The sequence below is a fragment of the Girardinichthys multiradiatus genome, chromosome 6, assembly GCF_021462225.1.
Source record: "Girardinichthys multiradiatus isolate DD_20200921_A chromosome 6, DD_fGirMul_XY1, whole genome shotgun sequence".
NCBI classification, from domain to species: domain Eukaryota; kingdom Metazoa; phylum Chordata; class Actinopteri; order Cyprinodontiformes; family Goodeidae; genus Girardinichthys; species Girardinichthys multiradiatus.
Genome location: NC_061799.1, coordinates 44,835,877 through 44,846,936, shown reverse-complemented (window position 1 = coordinate 44,846,936; position 11,060 = coordinate 44,835,877). Strand labels below are relative to the sequence as shown.

Genomic DNA, 11,060 nt, shown 5'->3' with positions numbered 1-11,060 from the left:
TTTGTGATTCTTGTAATTTCAACCTGTGTGTCGGTTTTTCCATTAAGAATATTTCCTCCACTATTGCAGTCCATTGGGTCCTCGATGGTATGTTTGATTTCCTCCAGTTCTTTATTGCTTTTTTGGCCGCTATCAACAATGTTTTAACTAAGTATTCATCCTTGTCATGGATGACTCCCTCTGAACATTTACATAAGTATGGTACTTCTGGTTTCACTGGTACTTTGTACCCCAAGACATTATATTTGACATCACAGATCCTTTCCCAGAACTCATACAATTTCGGACATTTCTAGAAAATATATGAATGGCTCACATCAACACCTCCACATCCTCTCCAACACTCCTGTTTCCTTTTCAGTTGCTTACTTCTCAACCTTAGCGTAATAAAAAAACATATTAAGTTCTTCCAAGGAAACTCCCTCCACGTCTGAGAGCTGGTAGTTCGGAGTACTTTCCACACATTTTACCATTCTACATTCTTTACAGCTTTAATTGTGCCTTCGTTCATGTTTGTTAGAGCTTTATATAATGTTGTGATTATTCTGAGGTTACTATTCTCATTGGCCTTAGTTATAATTTGAATCACTTCACTCTCTTCTTTGGAGGGATCCACCTTTAATACCTTTCTATAATTATCCCTCCTTTGGAGATAAAAAAAAAAATGGTGTTTTTCCAAATCAAATTTCTGTTGTAGTTGATGAAAACTCTCCATTTGCCCCTTCTTCTCCAAAGTACACCATGCCGTAATTCCTTTATACAGGTCCTTCTCAAAAAATTAGCATATTGTGATACAGTTCATTATTTTCTATAATGTAATGAGGAAAATTTAACATTCATATATTTTAGATTCATTGCACACTAACTGAAATATTTCAGGTCTTTTATTGTCTTAATACGGATGATTTTGGCATACAGCTCATGAAAACCCAACATTCCTATCTCACAAAATTAGCATATTTCATCCGACCAATAAAAGAAAAGTGTTTTTAATACAAAAAACGTCAACCTTCAAATAATCATGTACAGTTATGCACTCAATACTTGGTCGGGAATCCTTTGGCAGAAATGACTGCTTCAATGCGGCGTGGCATGGAGGCAATCAGCCTGTGGCACTGCTGAGGTCTTATGGAGGCCCAGGATGCTTCGATAGCGGCCTTTAGCTCATCCAGAGTGTTGGGTCTTGAGTCTCTCAACGTTCTCTTCACAATATCCCACAGATTCTCTATGGGGTTCAGGTCAGGAGAGTTGGCAGGCCAATTGAGCACAGTGATACCATGGTCAGTAAACCATTTACCAGTGGTTTTGGCATTGTGAGCAGGTGCCAGGTCGTGCTGAAAAATGAAATCTTCATCTCCATAAAGCTTTTCAGCAGATGGAAGCATGAAGTGCTCCAAAATCTCCTGATAGCTAGCTGCATTGACCCTGCCCTTGATAAAACACAGTGGACCAACACCAGCAGCTGACACGGCACCCCAGACCATCACTGACTGTGGGTACTTGACACTGGACTTCTGGCATTTTGGCATTTCCTTCTCCCCAGTCTTCCTCCAGACTCTGGCACCTTGATTTCCGAATGACATGCAGAATTTGTTTTCATCCAAAAAAAGTACTTTGGACCACTGAGCAACAGTCCAGTGCTGCTTCTCTGTAGCCCAGGTCAGGCGCTTCTGCCGCTGTTTCTGGTTCAAAAGTGGCTTGACCTGGGGAATGCGGCACCTGTAGCCCATTTCCTGCACATGCCTGTGCACGGTGGCTCTGGATGTTTCTACTACAGACTCAGTCCACTGCTTCCGCAGGTCCCCCAAGGTCTGGAATCGGCCCTTCTCCACAATCTTCCTCAGGGTCCGGTCACCTCTTCTCGTTGTGCAGCGTTTTCTGCCACACTTTTTCCTTCCCACAGACTTCCCACTGAGGTGCCTTGATACAGCACTCTGGGAACAACCTATTCGTACAGAAATTTCTTTCTGTGTCTTACCCTCTTGCTTGAGGGTGTCAATAGTGGCCTTCTGGACAGCAGTCAGGTCGGCAGTCTTACCCATGATTGGGGTTTTGAGTGATGAACCAGGCTGGGAGTTTTAAAGGCCCCATGAATCTTTTGCAGGTGTTTAGAGTTAACTCGTTGATTCAGATGATTAGGTTCATAGCTCGTTTAGAGACCCTTTTAATGATATGCTAATTTTGTGAGATAGGAATTTTGGGTTTTCATGAGCTGTATGCCAAAATCATCCGTATTAAGACAATAAAAGACCTGAAATATTTCAGTTAGTGTGCAATGAATCTAAAATATATGAATGTTAAATTTTCATCATGACATTATGGAAAATAATGAACTTTATCACAATATGCTAATTTTTTGAGAAGGACCTGTATGTCCAGTTTGTATAATTGTGGTCATACAAAGCAGGTTTAAAATTGGTATCATATGCTAACCATTTTAATGTGGATGCATTTTCTGGATTTTATGTAACTTCGGTATTTTAAACCAAATAGCCAGTGTGTGTTTAGTTATGGGGTCCGAATAAACTTTATTCTCTTCAAAACTTTCCGTGTCTCCTATCATACTTTGAATCGGATATTCTAATGTTTTTCTTATGTTTACCAACTAGACACGACCAGAAGGATCTCCACAGATATGAGGAGGGACAGCAGCCTGTCCAGAAGCAGTCATTGGCTTTGATTGAGAATTCAGTTCTTCAGGAAGGTGATCTGAGTGAAGAAGAACCAAGAACTGAGCAGCTTTCCGCTCATGTCTCTCCTGTAGATGAGACCAAAGATCAGGAAGGATTCGGCTCCACTGTGTCAGAGAGTCGGTCTCACACTGAGACAAAGAAAAGGTCATTCAGTTGTGACCTTTGTGGCAGATCCTACAAGAATAAATATAGATTGGAACGGCATTACAGAACCCACAGTGGAAAGAGACCGTTTCCTTGAAACATGCAGAAAAAGTTTAACTTATATTGGTAATTTTAAGGTTCACAAGGGAATCCACACAGGCGAGAAGCCTTTTTATGTGAAATGTGTAGAAAAACCTTTATTGATGGTCGGAGACAAAATTTCCACATGAAACAAAAACACAAAAATTAGAAATAGCCATTAGACTTTCACACAGATTTACAATAATATATTTAAACTTTTCTTAGTAGTTTAGAAAATAAAACATAACTAATTCTGTTCAAACATGCTTAGGAGTGAAGGCCAGATGTTGGGTTTATCAGAACCAGGTCTTAAGAAACTTTTCTGAGTCTGAACACCAGCAGCTTGGACCTCATGGACAAACAGACCTTTTTCATACTATTGTTAAGATCAGATTAATCGCAGCGTTACTGCCTGATAGAGGCGATATTAACCTCTGTAGCAGGATGAAGCCTGCCACAGGATGGAGGACACCTGGCATCTAATTACTGCATAATAGGTGTGAGCATAAAGGGAGATTCTTTCACCTGCTTTCTTTATGCCTGCATTTGGTTGCACTTCAGCAGGAAGGTCGCTTGGTTAGCTTGCAGGGGCCAAAACTCTAACATCAAAACTGCCTGAAGTCTCCTGCTTGGCTGTGGTTGTAAATTACCCCCCCCAGTTCAGCTTGACAACATAAAACAGAAAGTATTGGCAAGAGTATCCGCCTGCTGTTGGGCCGGAAGGGACTCATTGGTTGGGGTGGAGTCGTCCAGCTCTGACGTAAAGCTGCTGCAGCTCGCTGGAGGCCCTGCTGCTTTATTTTTGTTGTTTAAATTTGTTTATGGGTTATTCCATTGTTCCGTGTGGCCTTGCTGCGGGTAGCAGCCTGTATTTCTTAGATTATGTAATTAAGACCTGTTTTTTTTTATGCTTGGATATGTCAGAGGTTAGGGGTAACCTGCTTTTAGCATTTCATGTCTAAATTGTAGGGTCGTTCTTTTCAGTTAGTGTTTGCTTTGTTTAATCCCATTCTTTTGTCTCCAGGATGAGAGCTGAAGGCGGTGGGGGGGGGGGGGGCATCCAGGGGAACTGGACCTGTGTGCAGTGCGCATGACCGGTGTTTGGATTTGTTCACGATCGAATGTTTGTTCACAAATGCTTGGGGTGATTTATTTGGATTTATTTATTTGTTGTGGGAACCAGTTCCCCATACTTAGATTGCCCTCCCCCTGCTGGTAGGCCCCAGTCTTCACTGTCCTCATAATTTCTGCTGAAACTCGGACCATTCGTTGCTCAGACACATTACAACTCAAGAGCTCAGCCAAAGACTCTACAGACGTCAGTTAGCAAGAAGCATGCTAATATTCATCACATGACACTTGGAAAAACACTGAACATGTATGGCTTCCCTGGGAGGAATGTGTGATAAAGCCTCTTAAAAACAATGTGGCAACACAGCTTTGGTTTGAAAACTAGAATCTGGACAAACCACGAGACTTCTGGAGTAATGAACCTTGGACAGATGGGACCAAAGTCGAGGTGGTTGACCATCATGGACAGCACCATGATTGGACATAAAACAGCATGTAGTTGAGCATGGTGGTGGAGGGTTGATGATGTGGGCTTGTTTTGCAGTCATTGATTCAACATTAACTTCTCTGTGTACCAAAGTCTTCTAGAACTAAATGTGGGTCCATCTGTCCATCAGCTGGAGCTTGGTCCAAACTGGGTCGCCACCAAGATGTTGATCCCAAACAGCAGCAGATCTACAACAGGAGCTACAACAAGGAGAATTATAAGGTTGGAATGGTCTAGTCAAAGGGCAGACTTCAAACTTACTGAACCTCTGATGTTCAGAGAGCTGTGCAGAAACAGATTTTTCTAACCGTAAATGATCTGAAGCAGGGTTCTAGAGAGGACTGAAAGTTGCTCCACAGCAATGATTTTGATGCTTAGTTACTTTTTGTTGATCTCTGCAAACTCAACTTTCATTTATTTTAAATGGGCTTTTATTTTTATGTGAATTTTAAATGAATCATAGTTTTTGCTTTCAGTTCTGAGGTTTACTACTGATGGTTGTTGACATGTTTTTAATTTACAAAGGTTGCTCAATTGATTTTTAATACTTTTGTTTGAAATGTTTCACTTTATTTCACACATTTGGTGCATTTATTTTAGACTTTTAATGTAAAAACCAAAATGTTAGCATAGTTTAGCAGTTGAAGACAGCTTGTTTTGATTTCTAAATTTTTGCTGCATCATATTTTAAAGTCAAGTTTTACTTTTAATGTAATAGAGATCAGAAAAATGACAATGACTATATCTGTATGGAGCTTCCACTGAGTGTTTTTAGCCAAACTTGTTTTAGGTCTTATTAGTTTAAAATGAGTAACAAACTGTAGAAGCTCCAGATTGATGGAAAGTCTGGGATCAGATTATTTGCAGATCAGAGGTATGAACACAGCCAGCAGGGTCTCCATGTTTACAAGCTTTAACAGAACTGTGTTCAATAAATCCCAACATGTGGCTCAGAACGTTACTGTAACACTGATTTATTGATTAGTTTGCTTCACTGTTGATTCTTTGGCAGGGTCGTGTCATCTGTTGGTTGACTAATTACCAGTGAGTTTCCCGTCACATTTCAACGATCGATACTTGGATTATGTTTAATAAAAATTGCAAACTGTTCCACCACAATAACAGAGGTGAAGCTTGATGGATTCCTCTTTTTAGATCAAAATGTCTGCAGGTTCCAGATGGTAAAGATACTGAACTATTGATTTCAGTGTAAAGAAACTGGATCGTTTTCCCAAAAACCAAAATACTCCAATGTTTTTATAATAAAGGGGTGTTGAACCATGCCGACGGCTTTCTAAAAATCCAAAAAGAAAATGACTCCGTCATCCTCCACAAGATATTTGTAGTCCAGCAGATCTGAAACCAGTCTCCGGTTATTGGGATTAGATCCCAGTAACCTCAGAAAACCACACAGAGAAATCATCTTTGAACCCGTCTTGGATCACAAGTGTAAATATTTTATAATCAGTGTCCAACAACTGTAATTGGATGAATATTTTTATGTTTTGCTGGTTTTGGGCTGAGAGTGATGAGTCCCTGTCTCATGTAGGGGTCATGTAGGGGTCAATGAGTTGATCTAAAAAATAATAAATATTAAAACTGTTTTAAATCTTCCCAGAAAAAATGTTGCAGGTAAACTGTTTTAGCCTGGTGCTTTTCCAGTAGCTATTTTTCCAACAGTATGTCTAATTACTCTAGTCTGAAGTCAGATTCACAGTTTTCCTTAAAAGCTACATATTTTTATGGAAAATGTTCTTTAATTTTTTCTGTTTGAATTCACAGGGTTGTATCTAGATGAACATAGAGTTGACTAAATTTCCACCAAAATATCTTTATGATCAGTGAATCATTTATAATGAAAGAATTTATGTTTTTCTCTTTTGTCTTTAGTAGATTACTGAGATAAGATGTATTTTCCCCATTCTTTATGAGAAATGATTTATATTTTGCACCAGTTGAGCCTCAGATTCATTCTGTTGTCAGCTTAGCGAATGAATTTGAGAATTCATGCAGCTTGAATTTGAAATATTCTCATCTTTTGCTAGCGCTGCCTATACTCTGGTCTTTTTCATATTTTCTATCAAGTCGTTAATTATTCAGACATATCCCTCATCCATCAATAAGTCAGCGATACATTTCGATCAGTCTTTTTTGCTTTTATTTCACTTAGCTAGGTTTAGTTTAGGAGTTATTACACGTTGATCTATTAAGTAGAAGATATGGACATATGCGAAACATGTCTTTAACCATAAATCCATCCTAGATTTGTTGCTACCATTTAGTTTCTCCATGTAAATTGACGAGCAACAGGATTTCTGTCCCTCCATACGTCTATGAGATTTCTGGAATTGATAAAGTCAAATAAAATAGGATTCAAGCGTTCAGTAGAAGGACGACTGTCTGGCCATTCGTCTGGCTTCAGGTTATAATCACCATCTACCACAATAGAGTTTGAATTGTAAAGTTTCTTGTAATCACTAAACTTTGACAGTAGTTTTTTATTTTGATCAATACTTTCATGCACTAAATATCCTTTAGCATTTAACACAGCGGCCGAGCTCATCAGCTGTGGAAGCAACAGCCTTTCCAGGACATCTCGGCTGCACCTCCAGGTCAACTGCAGCCAGGCCTGAACAATGATTTGACCACCAGGTGGCGTGAGTTTCTTGCAGAGAGGTGCAGCGTGTTGCTTGTCCTTTATAGAATAAAAACAGTGCTCTTCAAGGCCTCTTGCATTTAAATAAATAAAAGACAGTTTTTAGAGTTAACAAACCTGTTCAAACAGGAACAGCTTAAGAAAATATCAGAACACAAAAAACTACCTTGAAAAAACTGTTAACCTTCCTCTCTTAAGTAAAAAAGCTCCCACTAGTTATTAAGTAAATACACCCTCATTGTAAAACCATCTTAGATAACACCTCTGTAAAAGAAACACTAATGAGAAAGAAATTGTGTTGTTTTGTGAGGTAAAATACTTCCTCAGAATTGAGTCAAAATTACAAGCCAAGTGTTGCAGCGTAAACATCGTGATATGAAAAAGATGTGATGATTTTTATGTCACCCTACAGCTTCTAATAGTGTCTTTGTGGATTATAATACATATGAAAACCCATAATGTTATGTGGAGAATATTTGTAACATCTGTGGTACATTTTCCCAAAGTAGTAGTTGTAGTACGATCAAGATGAGCTGCTTTATGTGTACTCTGAATTTGATGACACTAAAACATGCTATAGTGAGGTTATTGCTCGTTTTAATGGTAAAACAAAATTAAAATGAAAGCCTATTAACCAAAGCTCTTTGATTGATAAAAAAAAACTGTTATTCGTGATGGGATTTTTCTATCCTACACCGAGCAAAAGGGATTTTACTGAATATTTTGGCTACTTAGGCCAAAAATGTTTTTAAAAGTATTATTTTCCGAACCAAGAAATGTAGTATGAAAAACGTGAGATCACATACACATACAGTGATTATGATGACAATACACTTCTCCTTGGTGACGCTATTGAATATTTCTCCATCATATTTTCCTGGTGTTGCAATCTGCAGACGGTCCCTTTGAGGAGCAGCTCTTCATAGAGGCCAATGCACGTCTCCCAGCGCCGTTATGGGCTCGTTTGGAGGAAATACGATTGAAGCTCGCTGTCTGTCTTGCTGTGGTTGCAGAGAGGTGTCGGTTTTGTAGAAGCAATGTTCCGCTGATGAGTTATTGATCCGGAAAAGTCGAATCTGTGAATATTTTATTCTGCCTTATTGTTTTAGTGATTTTATTGTTCTTTTCTTATGTTTTAAATGGTTCTTGATGTTACATATGCAGCACGTTGTTGCAGCTGTGGCCTTTTTAAAATGCTTTAAAAATAAAGAAATATATACTGGAGTCGGTGGAAATTAAGACAGACTCAGATTCATTTTAGAAGTATGAGTGTAAATCTTTTGATACTCTGAATATCTGGACTGTAACTGACTTATAACATCTTGTTCATTTAGATTTCATCTGAGTTTTATTTGTAGAAGGCAAGTATCAATGATTGCTTCATCCAAGGTGGCTCCGTTAAAAGGGCTTTTTAGGGCTTATTACCAATTGATCAACCTTATCCTTGTTTGCCAATGCTTCAGAACCGACCTTTCTGTTTTTCTTGGTCTGATTGTAGTAACATGTTTGTGTGATGTCATCCTGATGCCCCTTGACATTGGCCCAGTTCACCAGTGTGAGCTGTTCCTTTCTGAGGCGTAGCAGCATTTCTTCCAATTCAACTTGTAAACATGGCCACTGGTGTAGATTTAACTGCAGCACAACACAATCTCAATGCTTAGTACTGAATTACATCCTATTTTCTAAGAAGAAAAAGTGCTGCTGATTGATACACTAGACACCCATAATCCAGAACTGATCTCACAAGAGCTAAATACAGTGTCTTCATTGCACATCCATCAGCACCCCACTCTACCTCTTAGACATCTCATTATATTAATTACTTTTTTAGATTTATCAATGATTTTTATGATGTGCCCTACCCAGGTAGGGTTTTTTTCAAACCAAATCCACAAATTTTTGAAGGTCTCCACTACCTCCAATTATTACCCACACTCCAAATGGATCATATTTAAGGATATAGCTGTTTTAGTTTTTCCACTGAGAACCTAAACCCCTATTTAAAGGCCCATTCTTTTACCTCCACTATTGCATCTTGTGTTTTTTTTAACAATAAATTTACCACTCCTTCCCCTTTTCCATATAACCTCATCGTCTGCAAACAATGAAACTCCAAAGGTCTGGTCAATACGATGAAACACATGATTTATTATAATTGAGAAGATTATTGGGCTGACAATGCTTCCTTGCAAAGTATAATTTTCCAGTAAACTCGGTGCCTACCATAACACAAAATCTTATGTCCGGTATAAAAATAACTTTTTCCAAGATTATCCTGCTTGATCATAAGCTTCTGCTTCCACATCATGTCATATGCCTTCTCCACACTGAAAAATACAGCAATGAGATTTTCTTTATTCTTATTTCATCTTCCAACTTTATGGCGGGGTCGAGTGTGATTCTCCATTTCTTAAATCAACTTTGATCGTTTTTAATAATCCCTTTTGTTTCTATGTGGTAATCTTTCATTCTTCATATTTTTTTCTACCGAAGAAAAGCTCTGGTCAGGCTGCTGTTCTACTCCAGTCCAGCAGGGGGCGGTAAATGGACCAATCAGCTGCTTTGTCTCAGTGTGACGTCCAGCGGAAGTAAAACTAAAGGCTCCAGCAGCAGCTTGTTTGGACTCAGCTGGAAGACGGTTGTGTTTTCGTATCTCAGCTGAATATTTCAGTAGTTTCAGTAACAATGTCTTCAGTTCAGCATCTGAGAGAGTTTATCAGAGAGCGACTAACTGCTGCTGCTGAAGAAATCTTCTCAGAGGTTGAGAAAACCATCGTCCGCTACGAGGAGGACGTTAGACTGCTGGGAACCTGCTGGAAACCCCAGATAAAACTCTCCAGAATCGGTAAGAAATGACAAAAAGTGTCTGATAAATCAGGTATATATAAATATACTTCAGTATTAAAACATAAGATTATTTGTTCTGCCAACTGGCGGCACCTGAACCTGTTTCTATCCTGTTACTTCAGGGCGAGTTGATTAGAACACATTTCAGTATCAAGATCATTCAAAGTGTTTTAGATGATAAAAAACACATCAAAGTAAATAACAGTGGATAATAAGGGAACATGAAGGAAAGTTGGACTACAGATTAAAATGAATGATGCTTCAGTTAATAGTTTAAATCAAAAAGTCAAAAGCAAATCTAAACACATAAGTTTCTAACCTTGATTTAAAACAACTCGGAGTTTCAGCATCTCTGCAGTTTTCTGGAAGTTTGTTCCAAGTTGGTGGAGCAGAAGAAGAAATGTTAGATTGATCTACACTCTGTGGTTGGTTGTGTGTGTTCAGGTTGGAGTTGTGCTCCTATGACATGTTCTTTATTGTAAATGTAATAGTTGTACGTTTTTAACACAAGTTTAAAGAAACTTGCGATTTTGGCTGGTTTTATTTAGGTGGGCAGGATTTCCATTGAGTTTGGTGTGGAAGCTGTCAACCCTGTGTGACTGTCGTGTTAGTGGTTAGTTTCAGCTTCCATGATTAGTTTTTAATCTGTTCAGCCAGCAGCAGGCAGAGTTACCCAGACTGACCCGCTGGGAAGATGTTGAGGTTGGACAAATTTATCGATCATCGACGATGGGCTATGGGTAGGGACGTAACGATGCACTCAAGTCCCGATTTGATTCAATTTTCAATTTTAAGTTCCCGATTTTGATTTTTTTTTTTTCGATTCAAAAACACATGACTCATTATATATCAAAAATATGTTTTTTTTATTATAACATGGTCATTTTTGTCCTTATAACAAACTAACTTCGGTAAGAGAACATAAAAGTTACAAGACATGAAAATGAATTGTTTTTATAACGTCTGGATCTTTGTCCTCGTATCAGACTGCAACTGTCTGTTTTGTTAGTTCCAGAACTAAACATGAAAATAAATTTACAATCGATTTGATTGTTATCACAAATCCATTTATCATCAAAAA

General features: G+C 38.5%; 1 protein-coding gene across 1 annotated transcript in view; it reads left to right on the top strand.

Moving 5' to 3' along the window:
* The first annotated feature begins 9,655 nt into the window (after positions 1–9,655).
* LOC124870149 (zinc finger protein 813-like) overlaps positions 9,656–11,060 on the top strand; it is a 51,396-nt gene continuing 49,991 nt past the window's right edge. The window contains exon 1 of the mRNA XM_047368675.1: positions 9,656–9,977. The gene's annotated coding sequence lies outside the window, so the exon portion shown is untranslated. The remainder of the gene's footprint in view (positions 9,978–11,060) is intronic.